This window comes from Talpa occidentalis, unplaced genomic scaffold (genome assembly GCF_014898055.3).
Source record: "Talpa occidentalis isolate TD23 unplaced genomic scaffold, MPIMG_talOcc4v2.1 talOcc4.2, whole genome shotgun sequence".
Lineage (NCBI taxonomy): Eukaryota > Metazoa > Chordata > Mammalia > Eulipotyphla > Talpidae > Talpa > Talpa occidentalis.
In genome coordinates, this window is record NW_023602073.1 from 135,883,349 (window position 1) to 135,911,329 (window position 27,981).

At 38.7% G+C, this 27,981-nt stretch overlaps 1 protein-coding gene across 24 annotated transcripts in view; it reads right to left on the reverse strand.

Moving 5' to 3' along the window:
• HIVEP2 (HIVEP zinc finger 2) overlaps positions 1-27,981 on the reverse strand; it is a 186,721-nt gene that overhangs the window by 25,996 nt on the left and 132,744 nt on the right. For all 24 annotated transcript variants that reach the window (XM_054697877.1, XM_054697886.1, XM_054697892.1 and 21 more), the window contains one exon: positions 386-480. The gene's annotated coding sequence lies outside the window, so the exon portion shown is untranslated. The remainder of the gene's footprint in view (positions 1-385; positions 481-27,981) is intronic.

Here is a 27,981-nt window from a genome sequence, read left to right on the forward strand (position 1 = left end):
CATTTGTGACTTATTTTGTCATAAATATTTATTATTTATTTTTTATAATTATAATTTTGCTTTTCTGGTGGAATGTTTTCCCACTGCAGAGCCAAAGTTATTAGGACTTATTAAGTAGAATTTTACATGAAAGTAAACTTTGCTGGAAAGAAACTCTCTTAAATGATATACCTCCATGCAGGAACTTGTAATTAAAGCTGGTTTAATATGAAAAACAAAATCAACCAAATCAAATCCTTACTGCACTTTTCTAAATGGCATGTACATTTTTTCCTCCCAGATTTGATGACAAAGTCAGTGAACACACACGTACAGAGTAGGCCAAAACTTTTTTCAAATTAAATATAAAAACATTAGAATGAAATACTAAATTTGAGTTATTAACCTGTTAGCCTTATGTCAAAAATCTGCATCACAACTGGCTTTGCTTTCTGGGATGCCAGCTCTCTCCACAGGAACTCATGCACAACTTCCGGGAATCTAAAAGATGAACAAGAAGATTTTTTAAACAATGACGATAATAGTGCATGTAATAGGAGTGCTTATTCTTCACTCACAGAAAGAAAGGCCTTCCTTGTAGAAAGCAAATGTGGACTGGAACTTTCAAGATTTTTTTTAAGAAAAGTTTTCATTTTTAGGGCTTCCTCGGTGGCACAGCGGTTGAGTGATGGGTTGCGAAGCTGCCTGCAGCCTCTGCAGCGCGCTAGTTCGATCCCCGGCTGCTCCCAGCCACCAGAGGAGGGTCCCACATGGCGCGCAGACCTCTCCTGCCGCCCGCTGCTCCCCTCAGCAGGGTACTTCGGTCCTTCTGCCTGCTCTGCTCCCCGCTCTGGCTCTGGTGAATTCTCTCACCCTCCCGCGCTTCTGACTGTACCCAGTGCATGTATAAATAAATAAATAAATCTTTAAAAAAAAAAAAAAAGTTTTCATTTTTATAAGCACCATTCAAATCTTTTAATAAAAACTTGTATGAAAAGAGATTTGCCTCTAATAGGAAAAGGGAGGCAGTTAGGAAAATAATGCTAGGGTTAAAACTTAATGCAGTGGATCTGGAAATGAAGCCACTGCTGCTGAAGATACAGTTCATCCTCAAAGCTGAGATTCCCACAAAACTTCTTTTGGTGCATCAACAACAAAACTCCACAGGATGAAGTCTCAGATAAGCTTGTTGCAAATTCTTTTCTATAGTTTATTCCAGTACTGTTATGTTTTGTGCTAAAATTAATTCCTGAAATAGAAAGCCAAAACCAACCAAAGTAAAATCTTGAAACAGCAAACTCTGGCAAGTAATGAAGAAAGGGACTTTCTCATACTTAGAATTAATATTTATCCAAGTCTGATCCCAAGAAATGCATAGCAGGCTGGTGAAACTACTTAATCCAAATAGATTAACCACTCAACCATCTTAAAATGGTTAATCTCCCAGTATAAAAGGTCCATATAAATATATACCTATGCTCTCCATAAATAGTGACTGTATATGTGTTCATTTTTGAAAACATTGTCCTTTCTTCCAGCAAACTTACTGTTTCATAGGAAGAACTAAAATATCAAAACCTAACAGCGTGCCTCAATCATCCAGTACTGCTACATGTGAACATTCCAAGTGCTTAAAAGAAGCAGCTTGCTTTAATTTTCCTCCTCGTTCCTGCACATCACTGCAGTAGCACTTCAGGACACCCTGTGCACTTTCAGACGTGAATCATTATAAGCAAGTAGGCCCACTCGGTTCCTCAAAAGACACAAAAGGTGCAAAAATAGCTTCTGCAATTGAAGCAAGAACCACGTCAGCAGCCAGATGAACGTGGGTGGTCAGATAAGATTCTGTTGCTGCAAAGGGCAAATTATTAAGCAAATGCTAGATTTATTTTCTTTTTTAAACTTTGTTCTTCTTGCCTCAAATCAGCCATTTGCTGGCACTTAAAATGACATTTGACAAGTTCTACAATTCTCAAAATTGGAATTTCATCAAAATCATAAAGTATGATTGATGAACCACTCAGGGAACTGTGACAGTGCTCCCCCCCACCCCGAAATAGACATATATGTTCTATAAGATAATTAACTATCTTCATGTTTTTAACAATTCAAATAGTACCTCTTTTATTTAAAAAATAATTAAGTTAAAGAGTTATTAAAAACAACTACCTTGGCAATATGAACTAATCAAAAATAAAGCATGGCATCCCTCAGGAAAAAATGAATAAATCACTGAGCCATTTTGCATTCTAGGCAAAATTCACCCAACTCATAAACATTCAACCCATAGAGCTATTTACAGGGAACAATAACATGCAGAACTCAGTGACTACTGATGAGTGCCAACTCCATAGCCTCTGCACACAGAGCTAAGAGGGAAAGTAGGGCTTCCTTGGTGGCCTTGGGGTTAATTCTCAGTGCTGTCACAGGTATGGCCTGAGTTCTATCCAGTCAGGGAGTTGACCCACATGACCCAGCAGACCTCTCCTGTCTCGCCTGCTGCTCCCCTCAGCAGGGTATTTCAGTACATCCGCCAGTTCTGCTCCCCACTCTGTCTCTGGTGACTCCTGCACCTCTCACCTAGCCCCCAGTTCTTCTATGCATAAACAAATCTTTTTTTTTTTTTTTTTAAGAGGGAAAGCAGAATGCAATCCTCAGAAGACAGCACTGACACCTATTCCCACTAGCTGTGTTGTAACTCCAGACAGGCACCCAGTCATTCCCAGACCCAGAAGTCATTGTTCCTACCAAAAGCCTCCACAGGCCCCATGAAACACGTGCGTGCCTCCTCCTCCCCCTCTCCCTCGCCAGACAAGCTGTGAAGGGCCAGTGTCCCCAGTTCTAACTTCCAAATCTAAATTTTGGGGACCATGGCTACTGGAAATGAAATAGGAAACACTTGGCTCATGACGTGCACATATATCTGGAAGTTCAGATTTCAGAAATTGCCTCTATTCACGAAGAGGATTCAAAAACTGTTTTTGCTGCATGACTTAAAAATTCATGACCTATATCATGTTTGGTTTTCCCTTGAAGAATAAAAAGCAGTGGCTTTTTCCAAATTATTTTAAGATCAGTTCTGACTTAATGGTTTAATATGTTTTTTTTTAAGTATAGTTTTTTTTTTGTTTGTTTTTTTAAAGATTTGTTTATTTATTTATACAAGCACTGGGTACAGTCAGCAGCGCAGGAGGGTGAGAGAATTCACCAGAGCCAGAGCGGGGAGCAGAGCAGGCAGAAGGACTGAAGTACACTGCTGAGGGGAGCAGCGGGCGGCAGGAGAGGTCTGCGCGCCATGTGGGACCCTCCTCTGGTGGCCGGGGAGCAGCCGGGGATCGAACCGGCACTGCAGAGGCTGTGGGCAGCTTTGCAACCCAGCGCTCAACCGCTGCACCACCGGGGAGGCCCTAATAATGGTTTTTGATGAATCTTGCAAGCAGTTAAGGTTTCACTGGCAAACTTCTTAAGCAAATAGAAGCATCTCCTATCACTTTCAGTTCTCAGCTTAAACAAATATACACTATTTGGAGTAAACACTACTCTTCATACTTCTAATTTATATAGAAACTTTCAATTTATAGTAGGGAGCAAAAGAGATTCAAAATAGTAGAGAAAGATGGCAAGAAGGTCCTGGAAGAGAAATACATGTTTTAGATACACTTCACCAATTGCAAAGGTGGTTTTTTGTTTGTTTGTTTGTTTTTCGTGGAGAGAAGTCTTTTCCCCCATTGCAAACAAACAAACAAACAAACAAACAAACAAACAAACAAACACCCAGAGGCTTTAAATGGGCCAATGGTGCGATCTTGGAAAGTCTACATTGATAACAAAGGATGCAAATTGACAACTTGGGAGGTGTAGACACAGGCTGTGAAAATACACAAACACACACCAACACTGAGCAATGTGGCTAAAGCTTAGATCTTTAGAAACAGTTTCAATGTGAAGGCAAAGGCTGGGTTGAGATTCAGGTTGCAAAGAAGATTAAAAGGGGTTAAAGAGATTCTACTATAGGGAAGGAAAAATTGGTAATTTTAGAACCAGGGGCAAGTCATAGCTAGGACAGCAATATAGCAGGCTCCGCAAGTCAAAAAGGCATACAGGAAAAGGGTGTTTTCACATGAGGAGGCGGGGGCAAGCAGAACCCATTTTTAGGGTTCGGGTTCTAGAATCAGCCTGTAAAAATGGTCCCAGAGCTACTTTTGCATGATTGCTGTTTCTCAGTGGGCAGTCAGAGTTGGAGCACAGAAAAGATATAAAATAAAGTAGTGTATAAATTCAAACTCTTAAAAACAAAATGAAACAGAAAAGAGGTACATGTGAAGTCAGCAGTCACTGAAGCTTCCTTCACCAGGGTTCCTGACTATTTTAAACACTCGCAGACCTTTATTGAATGCCAACTTGACAGATGTGGGGAAAAAGTAAGCTTGACAATGTGCTTTAGGTGTTTGGGAGTAAACATAAACACAATATAGGGGACCACAGAATAGTCAATCCTATAGAGAGAATTAGGAAAGGTTTTCAAAAAGCAATGAAACAAAGTCTTTAAAGAAAACTCTGTATGCCAATACACAAAAGCACATCATTCTCAACGTCATATTTAGAAATACATACATTTGTCAGTTTGTCAGATGAAATAAAAATATAAGACTATCTCTCCAGTTTCTTGATAATTGTCTATATTTAATCTTTGTGTGGTGAAATGTTGGTTCATAGGGATGCTTAGGGAATAAGGTGTTCTAGTGACTATAGACTTATGGTTGAGTAAAGACCACAGAGAACATAATTTTTATTTTAACATCTGCTAGTGATTATTTTCCAAAGTACATTAGCCTTCTCCTTGAGTTAATTACAGTCTCCTGAACATAATTTAATCATTCTTTGATGACTCAGGATTGTATAGTGCCTCTGGTCCTTACTCTGCATCTGGCCTCTGATGGCTCAGTATTGGCAACGCAAAATTCTCCCCACAGGTGCTCTCCTGCAAGGGTCACATTTTTCAAGATCAGAGTCAAAACTGAGGTTTTTCTTCTTGATCACATATTTGACATCAAATAAATCAGATCTGACAAACTTGTTTTTAGAGCAAATATGTATTTCCTTCTATCACCATTAATTTTTTAGTGTATTCTAAATCACATAGGGAGTATTTACTACTGTGAAAGATTTTCGAAATCATCAACTCTATCAGCCAACTAACAGGTGAAAAGAGCCAACACCCAAAGAAGTCAAAAGACCTGGGAAAAAGCTGTATCTTCAAACTTTCAAGTAAGTTATTTCCCATGCTCCATGATAGAGCCTGTTATTGCGAGTCCATTAATTTGGCCCCATTGAAGAATTTGATTGACTGAATAAAGTAATGGAAAGTAAAGAATAAATTATTAATATCTTAGAATGAGCAAAGACATTATCATCCACATTTTAAAGTTAATCACTCAAAGCAATAGAAAATAACAGTAGCCTTAAAAGCCACTGGTCTATTTGGCTGCTTATTAATTTTTATGGAAAATAAAATAAATTCAACAAAAATTTTAATTTTTCCAAACTGAGTACCCAGTAACAAAATTAGTGACAAAATAACCAATTTTTCTAAGATGTAAATCATTTTGTAGCCAAAACAAAAATAATAATTTTCATCTTTCAGCAGAAACTATTTTCCTTTCTAAAACTTCTTATCATTTTATAATGAAAAACTTTTTAAAAGAAAATATTTTTAATTAATACTTTATTTTATATAATTCTTACATCATTTTTTCATTTTTGCACAATGTATGCATTATCATTTTGGTTATATTCCCCATACAATTACACCCCCCCCCTTATTTTGACCCTAGTCCTTCCTCTCCTCTTCCCTCCTCACCCCCGTAGTGTGTCTCTGGTTTAAAAGAAAATATTTTAAGTTGAGTCATGAGATCATGTCCCCCAAAGCAAGGAAAGTCAGTAGAAATAAGCCCTTTCGTTCATTATATCAAATTTTGCCACGAGGTCCCCCATCTGCACAGGCACTACTTTTCCTGCAGGATGGTCTATGCTTCCTTGTTTTTGCCAAGGAAAGAGCCAATTACACGCTTTATATAATTAAAAAAAGTCTTTTTTTCTTATTTGTGATACATCTTCCCATTTTCTTTTTCTCACCCTCCCTTTCAATAGCCTCTCTTCTATTCCACGATATTATTATTGTAGGTAAAGAACTATTTCTTGCCAAGCTATCTTAAATATTTACTCTTTTAACTAAATATTTGGAGTGCAAAGCCAAAGGAGCTCTATTTGACTACTATACTCTAATAAATACGACATAACAAAGTCATAACTCCAATGTATTGCTTTCTCAAGTTTTTTTTCTTTTGCAGTGTTTATGTTTATTATTTGGTTGCTAAAGGTGTATACAAATGAGCTCATCATTCTTTCTCTATTTTTTCTTTTACTCCTGGATGTGCCGAACTAGCATAAAAAAAGGCTACTATTAATTTTGGATTATGTGAAATAAACAAAGAGAATAGAGAAATCAAAAAGTAAAATATGCAGAGTCTTCATAAGTATGCATAAAATAGGCTGAACTTGCCTAAAGGAAAATCTATATCCTAGGAAAGAACCTCCCATAAGAATGAAAATAATACCAAAAGCAATAAAAGCACAAATGAAAATTTAAATTGCATTCCATATTTCAAGCTAAAACTGATGTGTAGATGTGATAAAAAAAAAAATCTGCCATCGGTCTTCCTACAATAGATCTACATACAATAAAGATCCCTTAAGTAGAATAAAGGTGAAGCCTGACATATAACCAACTAAACAGATGGTTTCTACCCTCCTCTAATAACTGAGCCCCTGAAATGCCATTTCTCTGCTTCTTTTTCTATTCTATTCTATTTAGAAATTCTATTTCTTCCCTTGAAAGTTTTTACAGCGTGGGGAAGCTGACCTATGTGCCGTGGAGGGGTATGCAATTTCAGTAAATCAAAGAGCCTATCTTAATTCAACATTGTCCCTGAATCAACGAGGCATACAGGGAAGTAAACAATAGGGCACTATCCCTCAAGTCTTTACAAATGGACATAAAGTCAGCACACAGCTGATAACATGAATATCACTCATGGTCAAGAAAGTGTATGAACACAAAAGGCTTTAACCACCAGGGAAGAGCCCACAGAGGTAAATGGGTCAAAAGGAGGTCATGTTTTATTCAAATGAAGTAACCAGAAAAGCTTTGTATTTACTTATGCTGCCTGGTCATTCAGGTACTTCTCTGTCACTTTGATAAACTCTGAGTGGCTTTGTATTTTCAGTCTCATCTTGGAATATATCATTCATTACCTATGAAGTTTAAGACTAGAAAATATTCAAGTTTCAACTATATGGTGGTAAGAACTTACTCAACAAACTCTGTCAGGCAATTCCAGAACTCCCTCAAATGGCCCAAACACCCCCACATGTAGTTTTTCAAACCTTATTTATACTAACATAATGAAGAAAATCTTACTGGAGTGCAAATGTCTTATTTGAGCTTGAATCCAGATATTTTTGTCTCATTTACCAAAAAATACACACATGAAATTAAAATCAATTTTAATGACATCAAGTATGAATTAACAATATGAAAACATGTGGTACTCTAAGATAAATGAGATTCCTGCCTTCAAAGACTTACTGCCTAAGGAATGAGAAAAGACATAAACTAGCTATAAAAGCAATACAGGCATAGAGTTTTCTTGTGGGAGAGCAGAAGCAAGAGCTTGTTGCTGGGGGATGCTGCTTTTAAGAAACATTATCTCAGATATTGGGGGGAAAAAGGCCAGGATTTGGCAGGCAGAGAGGCCAGAGGACAGGCATTTAGTGTGACCATGTCATTGTGCAGCAAAGAACAGCAAGGGATGTTGAAGAAAACAGTAGATGTGACAAGAACATCAGGTATGGAGAATAATGGGGTTGGGCTGAGAGGAAAGATGGTGGCAGGGGGTAAAGGAACTTTACTGGTGGACAGCAAGAGCCTGCCCCGTGGTCCTGAGTGGAGAATTCCAACCATCATGGAGACACTTTAGAAAGTCCACACTTATATCTCATCTCTTTCCATCCATTTTTGGGGGAAACTTTTGCAAATTGGCACTCTGAAAAAGAATCAAGATTGAAAGGTGGTTTGTGAAAAGACAAAGGAGACTTGAAGCTAAGGGGGAAAGGCCTGTTGATAATAAGTGGAGTAAACTCCTGGAAAAGTGTGAAAGATAAGGAAGTACAAAAGGGTAGATTAAAATAACAGTTTTAAATGAAAGAAGGGAAACTTTTCTTTTTTAGACTGGAGAGAAGGAAGAAATAATGAAACAAGATCGCATTTTAGAACAGAAACTGAAGAGTTCTGCTAAAATGTTCTTAATCTGCTCAGGAAAGTAGAAGGCTGGCCATCTGATGTGAGAGAAGGAGTGAGTTTATTGAAGGGCTTGATGATTTAAATAGCTATGTTCGCTGAAGAATTCATGCATTTATAATCTTAGAAAGCACATATTGCTTGGGCCTCCCTGGTGGCACAAGGGTTGGGATGCAACCTATGAGGCTGTCTGCAGCCACTGCAGCACGAGTTCCATTCCCGGCCAGGGAGCTACCCACATGGCGCAGCAGACCTCTCCTGACTCGCCCACTGCTCCCCTCAGCAGTGTGCTTCAGTCAATCTGCCTGTTCTGTTCCCCACTCTGTCTCTGGTGGATCCTCTCATCATCCCCTCACACCTCTGGCCTGTACCCCCGCTCTTGTATGCATAAATAAATAAATCTTTTTTAAAAAAAGCACACATTTCTTATTAGGTCATTTCAAAAGAGCATTTCTTCACCAAAATATATGCAATATTAATAAAAAGTAACGAATATGTGTATAATGTAATATTCTATAATACATCAACTATAATAAAAGAAATAAATGTATCTTTTTTCAATAACACTGAAGATGAGGAACTATACACCACTGTTTATGAACAATTGAAACAATTTAAAGAAAAGTTATCTTTGTATATTTTTTCTAAACTGTTTCTTGACAAGCCCAGCTGTGAGGGTCTCCTTATAGAATAAGTACAAAAAGTGATCTATACTGATTTTAGAAATGCTATTCAGTTTTAGAAGATCAAACTATTAGCTAATTTCTGGAATGCAGATGCCTTACCTTATTGAATTAATTACATATATTCAACCACATATGAAACATATTGAAACTTAAGAAGCCATTTGAACGTCCCATAGGATGGTGGCTGAGTAGGAAGTGGGTATTTGTTAGTTAAGTAGATTAGGTATGTAATGTGAATAAATGAATTAATGAACTAATGATTGAGTATAAACATACCAAGTATGTATGTCCAGAATATTCTTTCTGCTTAATGACTGCAAAAGAGCATCATGAATGTTCACACATGGACCATGAAGAGATCACGGCATGTGTACCATTTTATTCAACAATTAACACTGAAGCCCATTGGGGTCAAATGACTAAACTAAGTGGATTTCAGGAAAGGTGAGCACCCCAAATCTCAAAAAGGATTAGTACCAGATAGTAAGTACCAGATGGTACTTTTCAAGATGCCAGATACAAAGAGAATTTCTTTTATAACTGTTGGAAGGTGTAACAATGAGGTAAGTTATGTTAGAAATTTTGATAGTAAGAATAAATTACCAGAAATGAATATTATTTTACCAAATAATAAGCTTAAACTTCCAATTACTTCACCTTTTATCAAGGATCTCATCTCATTACAGTAACCAAATTAATTACCCAAGGTGAATTTTTCAGTTTTTCTTTCCTATCTCCTTATTAATTGGAGTGACCACTTTAATTGCTAAAGACCCAAGTGGTTTGGTGCTGATTCTGTGTATATTTATGTCAAATATATAAATGTGAATGTTAGAGAAAACCAAGGGGAAAGAAAGAAGACTTCCAGATTAGACTGATGAATTAGAGGCAATACAGGCACAAATTCCTACTGCCCTGAGGGTTGGTCAAAATCAGTAAAGATTGCTGACATCTATGGCTCTGTAGATATAAAGTCTTCCCTAGATTTGCTCTGGAATATCCCTACCTTTTGTAACCTCATTGACTATCAAGAAGCTTACTTGATAACTACAAGGGCAGAATGGGGTTGTTTTTAAAGCACTGAAGTCAGACTATATAGGTTCAAGGAAAGTATGGATCAAGCCTTTACCATCTATGTGATAAGGGAATTTTTGTATAAACAGAAGTAACAAAATAAAAAATCACTTAACCAGCCAATTCAGTGAGCCACACTGAAGTCAATAAACCCAAAGCACAATTGCCAGCACATGGCAATTGTTCCAATACTATTGTTGTTACTCCGAGTTATAACTGCCCTCAGACACTTAGCCTGGGGCTTGGTCACTTCAATTCCCAATGGTACTAGGATACAGAGTCAATTTAGAGTATGAAGCAACTGCATCAGATGACAATGGCTCACTCAAGCTTGCCCTGGGGCTACCTAAGTCCTTGAGGCTCAGTTGAGATCAGCACATTCAACCCAGACACAGAAATGAAGGTGGAGCATCTGTGCATTCTTTTACATGAATGTCTCTCAAAATTGATCATTCTTATGGACTGAATGTTTGTACCCACATACCAAAATTCATATGTGGATGTCCTAACCCCTAGGATGGTTGTATTTGGAAACAAAGCTTCTAAGGAAGAAAGGAAAGTTTATGGTGTCATAATGTTATAGGACAGGAAGAGGGGTAGCCCAAGCCCCGCAAACCTGCCTATTCTAAATGGGTTCTGCCATCCGCCGCATCAACACAAAACATAGGAGACTTTAATGAAAAGGAACTTTAATAAAACTAGGAAACAATACAGGTAAGGCAAAGAATCTAGTTTCTAAATCAAGCACCCAAAGTCACCCATCCCCTCGTGGGTAAAAGTCCATCCAAATGGGATTGGCCCAGAGCAAGGCCCCAAAGCCTGCTACAAGTCTAAAGCATCTTCCAGTGGGGACCCACAGAAAAGGGTCACAAACAACCGGACAAGTCCGGAAGGAAAAGAGCAAAATCAACGTCAAGATAAAAGCTGCCATGGTCACCTCCCCACGGGTCTCACCCACATCTGTGTCACCCAGTCCACGACCAAAAGACAAGCGCAGTTTCTTCACGTGTCTCCTGGCTCCATCCTGCTTCCTTCCTCAGTCTCTTCTGCAGCTTCTCCTCTTCCTGCTCAGCTCCACCCTCCCTTGGGTGGGGCAGGGAACCTCCCCCTTTCCTTGGGACCACCCTGTTACAATAAGGGCAAGGTTCTCTGATTCCACAGGATTAATATCTTTAGAGGAAAAAAATCAGAGAGCTCACTCTCTCACACACCCAGGGTGAGAGTAAGGCCATCTACAAGCCAAGAGAAGAGATCTCACAAAGAAACCCACTTGGCCACACCTTGATCTTGAACTTCTGACCTTCAGAACAGTGAGAAATAAATTTCAGTTCTTTAAGTCACGCCGTTTCAGATATTGTGATATGAACAACTGAGTTGTACTTTTTTAGGTCATAAAAAAAGTACATAAAATTGTTGACATGAGGAAGAAAAAGTGCTATGTTTGCACAAAATTCAAAACTGTATTTTGAATCAGGAAATTCCTACTCTTGGCCTAGTTCAGATACCTGGCAGGTGTGTAACCTTGGGCAATCTACTTAGTATTTTGGATATTTCTTTATTGAGGCAGAAAACAGAAACAATAATTCTTCTTATGCATGATTGCTATATCCAGGAAGATTGGCATAGTAGTCTGGCAATAAATTTTTACAAGATGATAGACTCACAAAGAAATTTTGTGAGGAACAGAATACAATAATGAAATATATAGTTCATAATTCTATATTACTACCTTATATAGAACATTACTACAGTACAGAATAGTCTTGCTGTGCTTCATTCTATAGACATTAAGGGAGTATTTATTAATGACCTGAATATTTATTTTTTTATGGCATCATTAACAACTGAGGTGATTTTTTTTTCAGTATTTAATCGATTTCCCAAAAGGAACTTATGATTCCATGTCACACTTTTTTCCAATTCAAAGATAACTGAAATATGCATTGTTGCTATTATGAGTAAGGAAAGGTACCTTTTTAATTTATTAATTAAAAAGAAGTATAGTTTATGATTTTTAATTATCTACTTAAAGTGAAGACACAGGGGAGAATTTTATCTGGTTTCAGCAGCAAGAAGAATTACATTTTTTATGGGAAACTTACTTAAAGACATTACATGTTAAGCCTGGTTAGTGTTGCTCTTTAGGCTGGTTGTTAGAAAACTAAATAGATCTAAATTTGGGGTCTTCCTCTAGAAAGTAGGTCCTCAAGACCTTCTTGGCATGTATTTTGATCACTAACATCACTTCTACCTTCACGTACCATTTCTACCTTTGCTTCCCACTCTCTCATACTAGCACTTTCTGATATGTTCACATGCATTTGTGTGGACGCACACGAGCATACACACACACATCCTTAGTGACAGAAACTATTACAAAAGACACAATAAATGTAGCTACAAACCAATGCTAAAATTGGAGCTATTTTTATAGTTCAATAGAGTTTGGGCAGCACGACTGAAAACTAATTGGTTCCAGGTATATAAAAAGTTATGCGGAAACTCCCCCAAATTTAACTTTTTCCTTTGGTCTTCAACTGTATTGATTCCAAGAAAAGATTTTGTACTACAACAGAAAAGGTACCTATAATACAACTCAAGAGAAACTTTAATTATTTTTCCTTCTCTAAGAAATTGTATATAAATAATATGGAAATAATATGGTCAAATCATATTATCTTTGAGACATGGTCAAATTTCCAGCTACTGTCAAGGCTCAACAGCAGACATGGTAAATGCATCTGACATATTCTTGGACACAGACAACTCACACTGGCAGGTCCTACAAGCAAATCCTGTGCAGTGTATTGAGGGGTCGGATAAACGTTTTCTATTTGCTGGATATCCATAGGGTACAAAATCTTATTCGGATACATGTACTTTAATAAATTTAGAATTTCATTTGACCAGAAAACATTTTAAATCTCAAATTAATCTCTAATTTTACATGATAAGCATCAACTATCCTAAATGTTGCTAAAATTTGAAACAAATTGAAGTCTAAAAACCATTTTTAGTGTCACTTTGATTAACCAATTATATGTGATTTAATTTTATCTTTGTTTTCAAATAAATTCAAATGCTGGACAGTATGTTTGGCACTTATAATTTTGGATTTCAGTCAAATTTGACTAATATCAACTTGGGCATATTAGCTTAGTTTCTATATTCTTCACACCCATACAAATAACTTAAAGAATACAATTTAGACAATGCAACAGAAATAATTCACCTTGAATAAAATTATAATAAATCAAAAGAATATGCTTTTGTTTCTGCCTTGAAAGTAGTTTGCCAAAATCTGCAGGTCCACAAATGTTCTTAATTCATACAACATTCACTGGTTCTACTTTTACTGATGTTATTTGGAATCTTACTTCATTCTCTCTGATGAATCAATGAGGGGAAAAGAATTTGCTTTAAAAGATTAAAAATTCTTCCTTTGCACAGATTCTCATCAAAACAAGCCAAAATAAAGAAAAAAGCAAAAAGAAATAGGTAAATAAAAACACAGAGAATATTACAAACAAAAATTTTATCATATTTTCTAATTTATAATGTTTGCCCTGCTTTTAGTTAGGTCCCTAGACCAGGTGCCAAAAGCAATTTTATTGCAGCATCTGCTCTCTGGCTTTAACATGGGTGTAAATTATTTGAATGAGCAGATTATTATATTTCTTTTAATCAATACCACACAGAGAAGAATATACTTTAACAATGCTCCGCTTACATACATGGATTTATTTTTCAAAACTTACTGTTCAACTTCATAATGTCCTCCTAATATCAGAAGGAAACTGAGGCTCAGAAAGGTTAAGCAATTGTCAAAGAAATTTCTCAAAAGTGACACAATTATAAAGTAGTTCTTGGCCTCCCAATTCCCAGTGCAAGGCTATTTCTATGCACCATACATCCTGTGAATTTTTTCTTAAAGATTTATTTTATTTATTTATGCACACATGAACTGGGGTCTAGGGGTCTAGGTCAGAGGCACGGGGGGGAGGGGGTAAGAGGAATCACCAGAGACAGAGTGGGGAGCAGAACGGGCAGAACTGCTGAAATACAGCGGGCGAGACAGGAGAGGTCTGCCTCGCCATGTGGGTCAGCTCCCTGGCCGGGGATCGAACTGGTGCTGCAGTGGCTGGTGATAGCTTGATAGCACTGAGCCTTTAACCCCCACACCAGGGAGACCCTCCTGTGAACTAATTTTATTTTATTCTTTTAAAGATTTATTTTATTTATTTATACAAGCACTTGGTACAGTCAGAAGCACGGGAGGGTGAGAGAATTCACTAGAGCCAGAGCGGGGAATGGAACAGGCAGACCAATGAAATACACTGCTGAGGGGAGCAGCGGGAGAGACAGGAGAGGTCTGCGCGCCATGTGGGACCCTCTCCAGCAACCAGGGATCGAACAGGCGCTGCAGAGGCTGCGGCGTCAGCTTCGGAGCCCAGCGCTCAAGCGCTGCACCACCTGGGGAGGCCCAGTATGAACTAATTTTAAGGGACCGTGCATGGGATTTGTGGAAAGAAAAAAGAAGTTTGAGACCCACTCTGCCATAGACTGACTTTAAGTGGTTCCCTTCCCTTCTCTGAGTTTGAGCTTCCTCAAAAGTAAAATGGTAATAATAAGAGTGTCGGCCTAAAATTTACACAGCCGTATTAAAGAGCTGAAAATTGACATTAACAGGTGAAAGTGGGCTGTCAATACTAAATTGCCAAATTGTTGATAATCATGCACAAAGCAGTTTTCTTTCTAAAGAAACTAAAATAGAAGACAGTAGAAGGCCTGAGCCCTAACTGATATTTTCTATTTAACTGAGGACCCTGAGTCAATTCTATCAACACTGCAGGCAGGCAGAGAGTGATGCGACTGCTTTGTGGTGAACAGAAGTCAGCCCAAACCTTATTCAGTAGACATCTATCAACAACAACAAAAAAAATTTTTTTAAAGATTTATTTATTTATTTATACAAGCACTGGGTACAGTCTTAAGTGCAGGAGGGTGACAGAATTCACCAGAGCCAGAGCGGGGAGCAGAGCAGGCAGAGGGACCGAGGTACACTGCTGAGGGGAGCAGCAGGCAGCAGGAGAGGTCTGCGCGCCATGTGGGACCCTCGCCCGGTGGCCGGGGAGCGAACCGGCGCTGCAGAGGCTGCAGGCAGCTTCGCTACCTGGGGCTCAACCGCTGCGCCACCGGGGAGACCCTATCAACAAAAAATTTTACATCCATTTTTTTCATTAAATAGAGTCACTCTGGCATGCATCCAACAGTGAGTTTCTATCATCAAAGGGATGTAAAAAGGCTGGGAAATACCCTGGCTACCTTAGATTCTGCAGAGTCACAGGAGGGGACCTACCACTGTTTAGGCCAGAAGCCTCAGTAATGGGGAATTCATCGTTTTTCTAGTACAGGCATTGCAACATCTCCATACAAGATGTTTAAAAAAAGCATTATTTCTGCTGTCCTTGGCAATTCTACCATAGCCATTAATCTTTAGTTTAATAAATGGAAGGGAGGCATGAAAATAAACACCACCAAGATAACCATCTTTCTTAAGTGCTGGCAATCATCTATGCCCTTAACAACTCTTAAATATTGCCGGTCCATCTTATTACTTAGGGATATTTAGTCCATAAAAAGGCAGGCGTCTGTCCTTAAAGACACAGGTACATTGATCACGAGTGTATCAATATCCTGACCATGACTCTTTTGACAAATATTGTCCCCTTTCTTCAAACTTCAAATTTTCCAAAAGATGGAGATAAGTGAACAGAAGGACATAAACAGTACAATCAAAAAACCTATCAGAAACCTTACTTATTAACTTCTATCATGATTTGTTCCATAAAATAGATCTTCTTCAAGAGTAGTGATCTCCTTACTTAAAAAAAAAAAAAAAAAACAAGAGAAAAGACACAAGATGGACCTACTGCTCAGACCCAAAGATATAAACACATCATATGGAAAATGTTTATAAATAGTACTTCCTATCCAACTGTAGTTTCTTTCCTATTTTATTTTTGTATAGGAGAACTGGGGTACAGGTCAGAGGTGCAGGGGGTTGGGGGGTGAGAGGATTCACCAGAGACAGAGCAGGAGCAGAGCGGGCTGGTAAACTGAAATACACTGCTGAGGGGAGCAGTGTGCGAGACAGGAGAGGTCTGCTGCGCCATGTGGGTAACCTCTCTGGCCGGGGATGGAACTCTTGCTGCAGTAGCTACAGAGAGCTTCACAGTGCTGCAACTTAACCCCTTGCGCCACAGGGAGGCCCCTACTATAGTGGTTTTAAATCAAGAAAAGTATTATATATAATTCTGAATTGGGCTGCTGCGGACCAATAAGCAGTACCTGTCAAACACAAAGGAAGATTTCCATCCTGAGAAGTCATAAGAAATTCTCTCTTCTTTGATTTGTGTGTGAGCATAGAAGTCAGAAATCTCTTGTCATAACAGAAGCTAGCCAAATGACAAAATTCTAAACACCAAGGCATCAGAGTCCAAAGAATCCCAGCAAAAACATCCAGAGCCTAAGGACTTGGTAAGTCTCGGGACCAAGAATGACCAGCAAGCACTTAATAGACCCGGATTGTTGAAGATCATGAGTCAATAATGTTTCTGTTTTTTCTTTAGAGACTTTGGTTCTTTGATCCTTGTTATCAAAGACATACACCTGTCATGGTGAAATCACCTGGTGATTTCAGTGGTATATGGCTTTTCACGTACAAGTTTATGGGCCTTCAACAAGGGGAAGATCAGATGTCTCACTTCCTACTTCTGCCTGCAGGTCCAAGAAGCCAAGAAGTCAAACAGATTGTTCAGTCTATCAACTGGGTTGTAATTTTCTGTCTAACTCATTCTGTCAACATGAGAAAATTCTGTCCTGGTGGTTAAGGGCAACTCCATGAAGATAGTGTTGGGATGAGGCAGTAGGTGGCCTCTGGAATTAAGATAGAGCTGGGTCTCAATTCCAGCACACCATTCACCAGCTATAAGACCTTGGTTAAATTATTAACAATCCTACCATCTGTTTCCTCATAAAATAGGGAGAATAATAGTTCTTTATGCCACAAGGCTGTTGTATTAAATGATATGCCACAGCAAATCATTCAGGACAATAATGGGCATACTCATAAAGTATCGCCATTATTGTTTATGTATTAATAGAGTTAAGTTTCCAGCATTTGTAAATACAGGCAATTACTATGTTTTACTTGTGCTATTATAAGTGCATCAAATTAGTTGAAAATGGCTATTTGATTTTGCATGTGTGTAAGCACAAGTGAGTGGTTGTGTGTATGTGCTGTTTTATCTCAGTACAATTTACAGCATGAAAATATTTAAAAGGCAAACTGTTTTACATGTGTTTCATACAGTACAAATTTTTATATAGAATATTAATGTAAGAATGACATATATAATGACTAGCATGATTAGCCATAGAATGTAAGTCATTTTTAGCTTGGGAGCAGGAAAGTCATCCCAGCTCCTAATGCAGCTCATGAAGAGCACATAAGAATCTATTAAAGACTGAGGAGAATGTGATTCTCATTAACTTTGGGGCAGCTATTCCTCTGTGTGGGACTGAAACACTAAAAAAAGGGAGGAAAATGAAAGATTATCAAACGCCATCTTTTCTTGAAAAAAGTTGACTTTCACACTCTTATTGTTTCCTCTCATAGCACAATGGGTAAAAATTAGTGAATTTTTGTTTAATTGGTATATCACTTCAAAATCAACAAATTATTTTAAAAAATTAGCACTTGCTAGAAGCTATTTCCCTGAAAGATATTATTAAAGTTCTGAACATCAGAGTTCATTCAGCTGCCTTCCATCATGTAACCTGAAACGGTAATTAAAGCTCAAGGTGCTGCAGGGGAGAAGCACACTCGTACATCAGAAAGCAGGGGAAGCTCTGGGCTCAGATCCAGTTCATGGGAGAAAACAATCTCCTTGCAGAGCAGGAAGGACTAATGTGTCAACCCCAACCCCTGACAATAATCCAGCATCGTTGATTAGTTAGAAATTTACCTTATTCACTCATACATGAAAAACCACCTATCGTTGAAAACCAGTAAATAACATTCTCATCCAATGAAATTATTGAAGTCTATTTCAAACCATACCATCCCTCACATATGTTAAAATACCTTATTTCTATCTAAGAATTTTCCCAGAAAGTAGATTAAGCACCAAATATGTTTCCTTTACATCAAACTTAGTGCCTGGAGTGTAGCACAGCTGGGTGGTAGGAAAAAACATTGAAAATGTCTGCATTTGACTGGTGTGAAAAAACTGTCTTAATTACTCACAAATATTTGATGCATCAAACCCAGGAAAGAGCATATCACCACATTCAGCTGCTGGAGTATGTCTCTACTACTGTGATTTTCAGATACTTATCAACATTCAATTAACATCCATGATACGACCTTAGTCATTATTAACACTTATTAAGCGCCTCTGGCTCTACCAGGAAAAGTGCAGAAATCAAGTTTAATAAGGTGGCTTACAGGTGGCATCTTTACTTGATTTATGCTTCTCTATGACACACTCAATTCCTTTCCAAGTGATTCACCTCAAGTCTCTAAGTAGTTGGCCTTTGTTTTTACAAAGTGTCTAGTATGCTTCGAATGAGGAAATGTGTGATGGCTCAGGATAGGTAAATATATATCAAAATCTCCAAAGTTCTAAATTGATTTAAAACCTAAAATTTATTTCACAAGAAAATATTTTTACTTACAGTGACAGGGATCTATTTGATGAGAAAAATTTCAATGTATCAAGATTAAAATTGAAAATCAGAAGACAAAAATTTCTAAATGGCTTCCTTTCATTCTGAGAGAGGGCAAACAGAAGAAAAGGGGAGAAATGGGGAGATGTAGGAGTCGGCACCACTCCCAAATGTATGGAAAGTGTGAATGTCTATGGAGATCATTAAAGAATTAATACTCTTTTCTAAACCTGGAACTATGCTATTTGGTATTGAGTGTTTCTCCCAGAATAACCTATAAACAATCCAAATGGCACAGGACCTGTGGTCTCCGCCAGATAACAGCTTTAGAGGCATCATAATTTTATCCTTTGCAGCTCCTTGATGTTAATGGGTAAATAATGGCTTTACTGGACAAGCACTGATTAGACAATGGTCATTATGTAGAAACCTGTACAGTTGGGACAGACTGGGAATGGCAGGGGCCCCCTCACTGTGTGGCAGGAAAAAACCGACATTTAGAGTCTGTGGTGCAGGGAAGGATGGCCAGGATGGCTCAAGCAGAGGCTCAGCTCTTCTAGAATATTCTGATGCTGCCCATAGGTTGGAAGAGATAGGGTCTTCCCTGAGACCTCACCAAGTATGAGGTCAAGCAGTGGCCAGTATCAAAAACAGTTGAACAGAACTGCACAGCTGTAGGTAAGCATCGCTGTGATAACATGAAAAAGATGCTAGCTTAAAGCAAGGGCAAGCGCACTTCTAAAAACTTTATTTCATTGACCGCTCATGGCAACACTGAAACATAGCATGTTGACAGTTGAGGTAAGATAAAGCTGAAATTCTCACAGATAAATGTTGGTGACAGGGTTCTAAGTTAATTCTCTTTCACTCGATATCCCCAAATATTTCCATTGACCTGTAACTTCTCACTTAACACACTGAATCAATTCTCCTGATTATGTAGCTTGGACAAATCACTAAATTTCATGGGCCTTGGTTTACTCCTCTATAAAGTGAATATTCTAATTCCTGCCTTGCTACCACCCCTGGGTTACTTCAAGAAGTGACCAAATCTGTACTCATAATACAATGTTAAAATGAAAATCATCACAGGCTAAGTACATGGCCTTTGTCAGCCACAAATGCATAGTTGTCCCCATCATAACCTTATGTGTCATGATTTAAGTTTTAACTTGGAATTTTGTTCTTCCAGTGATCTAGGGAGGCATCTGGCTTATTCTTATTCCTCTTGAAGTCTAAGCATGACCCTCCTTCCTGTGATTCCAGAGAAGAGACACCTATTAACAGCTCCTCATACTGGGCCAGAGTTTTGATGTACTGGACTCTCAGACTACAGAGCACGGCCCACAGAGACAGGATTCCACCTGTATTTGAAAGTGCCCAGCTGTTCTTATAACAAACAAAATCCAAAATGTGTAACAGCTCATTCACAACAGCAGTCTAACATGCGTCCTGAAAGAGAGATGCCTCCCATCTCAGGGAAGGTCAAGAATTGGGGCTCCTTTACCCTTCTGCAAAAGGATTTCAAGGCTGGGTTATTGTCTGCCTCAAGCTGGCAAAAGGGGTACATGGAAGGTGACCCGAAGGAGGGATTTATATGAGTCATGCATTGATGCTGCACATAGCACCTCCACCCACATTTCATTCACTAGACCTCAGCCACACGGCTTGTCTGACTGCAGGAGAGGTTGGAAAAGCGGGGTGACTGTGAGCCCTGGAAAAACAGGTCGCTGGCTTAGTGAACAGTCAAACAGTCTCTGCCACACTCATACCAGAAACTTCAGAAATGTTTCCTGCTGTATGAATGGATCATCCTGTACATTCAAGCCTTGGTCACACAGTACTGAAGGGGGAGAAAGAAAGATGCTGATGTAAAGCATGTACACTATCTAATTTATTGAAAAGCATGGCTTCTTTTTATTAATACATCCAAACTCAGTGTTAAGAATGAAAAACTACATCCAAAGGTTGCAAAGAAGAATCACCCCATGATAAGGGAATATTTCAGAGAGGAAAGAATCATGAACAGAGACAAAGCTTATAGCAACACATAAAGAAAAGACAGAGAGGATGTGACAGAACCTACTTGCTGTGCAATTTGCTTTAGAATTTGACATTTTTATAATACTGTGTGGGAATGTGCTGTCATGTTTCTGTAGCTGGGCAAGGCTTTCCATCATAAAGCTCTGATGTTGATGCTTTAATACCTAAATGTCTTTTACAATCAGTTGAATTTAAGGACTGTTGAATTGACTGCATGGATGAAAAGACACCTAAATCATTTTTTGTATGTTTGTTTGTTTGTTTGTTTTTATTTTGTTTTGTTTTTTTGTGGGACCCTCGCCGGCGGCCGGGGAACGAACCGGCGCTGCAGAGGCTGCCAGCAGCCTCGCAGCCCAGCACTCAACTCAACCACTGTGCCACCAGGGGAGGCCCTTGTATGTTTGTTTTAAGTAAATTCATGAAGTACATCAAGAAGGAATGCATGGTCTTGTCAAAGCATCACATGAAAGTTTTCAGTGTGCAAAGGAATTATAAAATTCCACAGTGACCGGGTCAAGATTGCTAGTGTATTGCATTCTTAGTAGAAGAATCTATGAAGTATAAGTTTAAGTTCCAATTGGAAACTAAGTGCATCTGCCAATATTTCACCATCCCCTGGAAGTGTCAGGTAATGAAATGCTACCATTAATGTTCCAAACCAGGGGATCTCTTCAGTGGAAGTTGCTTTTCCACGAATACTCTCAAAATCGGTTTATTTTTGCCATTTTTCTGACTATAATTTAAAAGGGAAATGATATAGGTTTCACAGATGCTGGTAAAATAATTACAGTTGCATAGGGAAGGCATATAATTAGTTGAAGAAGCGGGTAAAAAAAGACTTCACCTACAGTATGTGGGCACAGACCAAGAATTAGCTATGACACAACGGCTGTCTGTTTTTTGCGCAGCTGGACCCAACACCAAGGCACAAAACCACCACCACCACACACACACACACACAAACACACACACACACAAACACACACACCTTGGAACACAAAGACAAGGCATCCATCCTGAACTGAAGAAAGCAGACGACTCGGAAAATAAGCTCCATAGCTACCTCCACCCCACAGGGGAGCCATAAATATCAGGATGCAGCAAGCACAGGAGGGAAACCCTGAAACAGTTCTTCCCTCATATCAAGGGCCACAGCACACTGGCCAGAGTAAAAGCGAGGAAACCTCTCTCCTTTGGCATCCCGTATGTGGGAATGCCCCGTTACATGTGCGGGCGCCCCCATTCCTTAGGGATAGGAGACCTGGAGCTCAGGGAAAGGAAACAAATTCTCTCATTTTCATATAACCCTTTGTTGAACTCATAAGGATTTCAACTTCCAGGCTGAAGACACTCTGATACATGAATATCAAAAGCTATTTTTTAACCCGTTTTCAGAGTTTCCTTAAATTATTTAGTAGGGCTTGCAAGCACATTTACAATGATACAGTACAGGAATGTCAAACTTCAGTTTGGGCTTGCAGAAACCCAAAGCTACTTTACTTTAGCCAACACGTATACATTCTAATTGGAAGAATTTGCTCACAGCTTAAACAATCATGACTTATGCCTTTATGGTGAAGAGCTTAAAAGATTTGGGAATAATTATAAATGCTGACTAGGCATAGCTGAGACCAGGTCAGCCCCATTCTGTGGCACAAAATGCACATCAGGTAACAGGACAGGGAGATGTACTGCAGGCAGAGGAGCAATTACAGGGTTGGCAAAGGCCAGCAGGAGTTGTAGGGAAATACAGGGCCAGAGGAGCAACCCAAGTGTGCACATGACCTGGCACACTTCTAGCCAGCCCCAGCACAGCGGGTACAGCCTGGGCTCCCCACTGAGAGAAAGGGAAGCAAGTAGTGCCAGGTTCCTTCCCAAGGAGCCTCCAAATCCTCCCCCATCCTCTAAGATGTCAACATGCCTCAGAGAGTATAATGGCAAGAAGCTGGGTCTTCCACCCAGCCCAGCAGCCTTTACTTAGAACTTGCTCTTTGTTTTGCTAGGAGACAGAAGCAGAAATAAAGACACCCTGCCTTCATTTTCTCTCTGCAAGCTTATCAAGTAGGGAAGAATTTTTCTTTTTTTTACTGTTCCTCTAGAAAAGGAACTTATTCAAAGACTCTGCATGGCAACAGTTTCCAGAGAAGGCCTGAGAAGGCTAGTGTCTCCTGATCTAGTTCTACCCTTTTATTAATTTGGTGAGTCCACATTTGGCATATCAGAGTTCATTTGTTCAGTGCATATTTGTTGAGGACATACCATATTTTAGGTGCTGTTTTGGAAGGAGGTCTGCTATAGGGAAATAAATAGACATGCTCTCTGCCCTTTCATTCCATGTTAGAATGACTTTTCTCCACTGACACATAGCTTGATATACCTACACATTAACTAAAACCTTCACTAAAATGTAGCATGTATGGGTAAAAGACACAAATGTAAGAAGCGTACCTGAAGCTATTCATTTCAGGTAAATCAGTTCACTCCTGGTCTTTGGTCATGATTTTAAAATACGTGCATAGGAAGCAACAAGGAATGAGGCAGACAAATAAAACAATGAAGGGACAATTTTCCTCTAGAAAAGGAATTTGTCACTTGAATGTAGAATTTGGTTTTAATGTCATAATTTTGCTAGCAAAGAACAATTAAAATGGCATATATGTATCTATACATACACATGTAGAGCAGAGAGAATTATTTTTAAATTCCATGGTGTAATAATTTTTTTATTCTAATAATGCATTTAGTAATTTTTGGGGGTGGGGGAAGTATTATTTAATTGGGGTTGTTGTCAGGAATGAGTCCATCAGAAATTTTAAATATATCTGTTTTAGAGGAGATAAGACTTCTAGGTCTTAAAAACCACTGTCACTTAAATTTTTTAATAAGGACTAAAATTCTTTACTTAACTTACAATTGCCTTTGAAAAGGGTTTTTTTATAAATAGGCTCTACCTTTACACTTTTTCCTTTAAAATGTGGGTTTTATGTGCTAACTTTTACACAGTTCTGAGCATTGTTAACAATATCTGGGCATTATTTTGAGATCAACAGAAAGATAAGCATTCTTATTTTAACACAAATACACTTCTTTTTGATACAGAAAATAAAATCAGATTTTCACATTTAAATACTAAATACAAAGTGGCATATAGACCATGGTCAATACAAGTGTCTCTAGTACTCTCTGGCCACTCCTCTGGATATGCTCTGGTCCCCCTGCACTGGCATACATCCAAGTCACTCAGCAGTTTTCATAAGATGAAATGATTTGTGTTCTAAGTAGCTTATAATCCCCTTTAAGAGACAAAATATCTACATGAAATATAGATATCAACATAATCATCAAAGTACCATAATAATTCAAAACTGCAAATATTCCATAAATAGGGTGCCCTTAAAATTTATTATCCAATCATTACACTTTTCAGAGCAAAAGGGGGCGCTATTAATTCTTAATATGGGGACTGTCCCTGATAAACTAGAACCTAAGGTTGATTTTTTTCATGAATCTTTTTTTGTGGGAGTGAATGCTTCAATTTAAAAAGCATATTTATTTCTTTCCTCAAAGAAATATCTATGGGATATTTACTACATTCAAAATGGTAAGCTCTTTTAGAGGTAAGTTTTGGGGAGGGGCTTACCAAGATAGCTAAGATGTAATGCTTGACCTCCTAACTTATCCCCAGAGAAGAAAGATACAAAATTGCTAACACTTTCTGAACATAGGGCAAGGTTTGTTTTTTGTTTTTTTTTAATATATATACATTAATCTTATTTAGTCATCCAAAGAATCTTAAGAGCAAAATGACATTCCTCCCATTTTATAAATGAGGCTTATAGTGGCTAAGTAACCTGTCTGGGGTCACAGGGGATTTAAGTAAGGAGATGGCACTGGAACCAGGTACATCCCCTGGCAATGGCCCAGCTGATTCTCTGACAAGTATTACAAAAATAATCCAGCAGAGCTAAAAATTTGTTGTTAGAACAAACAAGGATGGCTGAAGTACAATGATATTAGACATGGACCTTGAAGAATCAGAAGGATTTCAAAGGCAGAGATTAGAGAGGATGTCAACTTGGTTTTAGTATTTTATAGTTTTGTCTGAGGAATTAAAGGCTAGAAAGGTCAGTCTTACCTCATGTTTAAGTTAAGCGAATATGAAACTTAGTTTGCATGGCCTAAGTATACCCCATATTTAATTTGCATTGAGGCCAAGCAGTGATCCAGATCAAGATATCTTGTAGGCAGAGTGCATCATAAGGCTACATTGAAGCAGGCAGTTAGGAGGAGCACAAGTAAACTTGTATATCTGCAACAGGGTGCTAGCTCAGACTGGATGCAGTCTTGGGAAGTCTCCATAAGTTGAAATCATGCAAATCAATTCTTATTTTTCCACAGAAACTACATTACAGTGAGGGTAGCATATTTTTTAATCAGTGGCTAGATACCCATGCTCTAGTAAAAAAGCACTGTAACTACTGTAAACAGCAGTCCCCAAACTTGTATTTGCTAAAGAACAAATCTTCAGTGTGTACATATAAGTTAAATAGAGCAGTATCACAGTCAAAATCTTAATGAGTTTATACTATCTATCTCTGGATACAAGGTCTCTGCAAGGCTAGGGGCTAGGGGGAGACTGTGGAACTAGAGACTAAAATGACTCCCAGAAGGGGTTATGAACCAGCTGGTGGAAAGCTACCATGAGGAACAGAGCAGGAGATCAGTAGCCCAAACCCTGAGGAGTCAAGTCCTGGGCAAACTGACTGGGGAAACTGAGGCCAGCTGCAGGTGTCTCCCTCTCCCCAGGCTCTGCCCTCACCAACTTAACCTACACACCATGGCTGCTACTTGAAACTTCCCAAAGCAATACTTTGATCTTACAGCTCTCCTCAAAAACGTTTGATGAGTCCCCATTTTCTGCCAAGTTCCAATCCGTAGTGTTGTCATTTATGTCCCTCCAGTCCTTATCCTCTGCTCAATTCGATCATCCACTATATCCACTCTAACAACCAAGATTGCAGAAATGATGGCTTAGTCACTATTCTCATGCATGACCAGTATTTTCTATTTTTATGCCTTTCCTTGGGCCATGAGCTTTACTTGATGGACTTTATCACCTCAACCATGATCTATCAATACTTACTTAGACACAAGATTCAGTTCATGTGCCAGCTGTTCCATAAAGCCTGATACATAGTGAATGCTCTGTATGCATCTGTTGGAGGGAGGGAGGGAAGTAGAGAGAGAGGGAGGGCGGAGTGGATGGATGAATTTCCTCACAAATTTCTTAGCTGACAGTGATCATTCCCCTTATCAATATGCCATGGTGTAATTCTGTTCCTTTTATAAGGAAACATGCTCTCTTTTCATGCTCCTTTCTTTCATAAACACCTGAATAAGGTACCATTACCCTTATTAGATGGACAGCTCTTGAAGACTAACTATAATCAACTTTGTATATCACACAACTCAGAGCACAAGGTGTTTTAAAGAATATGTGCTCAAGACAGAAGAAAAAAAAGCCGTATGCTTCAGTTTAACTTTTGCCATTGACCATCAAGGTTATCACCTCCCACTCCTTCAGGACTTCACTCTGGCACTTTCTCTTCTTGAAGTCTTCGAGAAGACCTTCCCTGCCACAGTGCCCATGAAATTCTGGGTCCCACCACTCTCTGTGCTTCTTTTTATGGTGCCCAAGTCCTCTTTAGAACCCAGGCTGGGTGGGCACACTGCTGTGGCACTGCTCTCCCTGTTTCTCCTCAGAGTAGAGCTGTTGGCTTTGCTCATGTCTGTAATCCATGGCCCCCAGAGCACAATCTGGCACACACTTGGCTCTCAGTATAAAGGTTTCTTAGAGTATATTTATTTTAGAAGTACTTAGTTAATTTCATTTTTTATCTAGTAGGTACATATCACACTGTTAACAAGCCCTGGGTAGGTTGCTAAATCTTAGTGTAGTAGTAGAACTTAGCTTGACATTAGCTCTGTTTCTGACTAGGGATGTGATTCTTGAACAAACCATTTACATTCTCTGTGCTGCTTTCCTCACATCTCCTAGAGGAATAGCAGTATCTACCCTGCAGAGTGCCATGCGGACAAGAGGTTACACAAATAAGGCACCAACAGAGCTCATGGTAATTGGTTAGTTTTCAGAATGATAGCAATTATTATTACTTCATGGAGAGGACAGGTAAAAATAAATGTTGATATACAATGTCTTCAATGAATACATACAAATTGTTTTAAAAATGTTGGTGTTGTTTTAATCAAACTTAAAAAGTTAACTCAGTTATTCCACACAGAGAGAGTCCACATCTCTGGGGATATAAATTGTTTGCAGTTGTCCAGTAAGAATCTCAATCCAACTGGTAAAGCATATATAATGGAATATACCGAGGCCATATTGAGTCAACAGGAAAACATGCAAAACACAGCATGAAAGGTAGCATTAAAGGCTCTGTCTTTAATCTGATTTTGGTTCCATGGTTTGCTGAGGAGCATTTAAAAAACAATCAGAGGGGAGGAAAGAGGATGTTTTCTCAACATTAAATATTTAAAGTGGATCGATAAGAGCACTTCATAGTAGACATTCTTCATCAGTCTCCATGCCTTGCAAACATTAAATATGTAATTTGTACATATGCATGCCATATTGAGGAAAAACCAATGTGGAAAATATGTTTCTGACACAGTCTCCAGAGAAAAGAATCTAGTGTCTAACTTCCTGTGTAAACAAATGTCATCACATTCAAAGAACAGTACATCAGGAAATTCTCTGGAAGATGTCTATGTTTTCATGAGGGGTGTAGGGGTGTGTGTGTGTGTGTGTGTGTGTGTGTGTGTGTGTGTGAGTGAGAGAGAGAGAGAAAGAGAGAACTTGATAGCATTCCACCACAGAATGACCTCAGAAGAAGCACTATAAGACAAATCATTAAAAATGCAACACATGAAAACTCTCTTCCACTGTAAATGCAGAGAGGTTAGTGAAAGCAAAATGATCACTTAAGATCAATTTAAGAAACCTGGCTTCCTACAAATAGTAGTTAGTAGGTGGATTTGTCCAAACTACACAATTTACTTCTTTTAAACCCTATCATTTTGTGCAAT